Consider the following 938-nt stretch of genomic DNA (forward strand, 5'->3'; position numbering starts at 1 on the left):
TGCCGAGTTTCTAGACCCACGGGGAGCCTTATAGGCTAGATAACTTGGCCTGGCATGCTAGATCAGGCCAGTGCATGGGATTGCTGCAGTGCAGCCAAATCTAGGTGTGCAGGGTCAGGCTGGTGTGCAACTGGATCTGGGTGGCAGGGTCAGGCCAGCAGGGTGGATCGTGTCCCTAGACTGACCCGAAGTGCTGACCCCATGCAGAATCTGGTCCACGGACTAACCCCTGCACCACTCATCAAGCACGTGGGGCTGGACGTTTGGGCAGCACTGGTCTAGTATATAAACACAGTGATTACATTTCCCTGCCATTAAACACAAACATTACATCTAACACATTCCAACCGGCTAAGTGGGGACATGACAGAAACCTAGAAAAGCCATGGTATGGACCAAGTGAACTGTAGTTCACAAAGTCCCAGAATACTAGAATTAGGAGGCACCCACTGAACTCAGTAGGTGACAGGTTTAAAACTAACAAGAGAAAGAGCTTTTTAAAGCAATGCATAGTTAATAGGCCTGTGCAAAGCAGCTAGTATTCGCTTTGGATTCGGCTGACTCAGGGGACAGTGATTCGAATCGGTGATTCAATTTGGCCGAATCTGACTTGGCGATTCGGCCGCTGCTGAATCAGTCGAATCTCCGAATGGGACAGGCCCCATCCCCCACCCGCTCTCCCAGCTCTGTCAATGACTGCCCAGCCTGTCCCAGCTCCCGGCTGCTTAAAAAAAAAAAAAATCCCCCACTCACTGGCTCCTGCCAAGTCAGGGGGCGATCCCCACTGCCCCCCACTGCTCTGCGTTGCATGGGGGACTCAGTCACAAGCCCTCAGAAGCCCCAAGGTCACTGCAGCAGATGGTGAGTGCAGGCTTTTTGTTTTTTTAATGAACCAGGAGCAGGGTGGGCGGGATAGCCATGGGTGGGGGGGGCTGGGG

The 938-nt window shown here is 53.1% G+C and overlaps 1 protein-coding gene across 1 annotated transcript in view; it reads right to left on the minus strand.

The window, feature by feature from the left end:
* The window catches only part of KCNQ3 (potassium voltage-gated channel subfamily Q member 3), a 55,587-nt gene that overhangs the window by 11,336 nt on the left and 43,313 nt on the right, over nt 1-938 (minus strand). The gene's annotated exons all lie outside the window — the stretch shown is intronic.

This window comes from Alligator sinensis, unplaced genomic scaffold (assembly GCF_000455745.1).
Source record: "Alligator sinensis unplaced genomic scaffold, ASM45574v1 scaffold651_1, whole genome shotgun sequence".
Classification (NCBI taxonomy): Eukaryota; Metazoa; Chordata; order Crocodylia; family Alligatoridae; genus Alligator; species Alligator sinensis.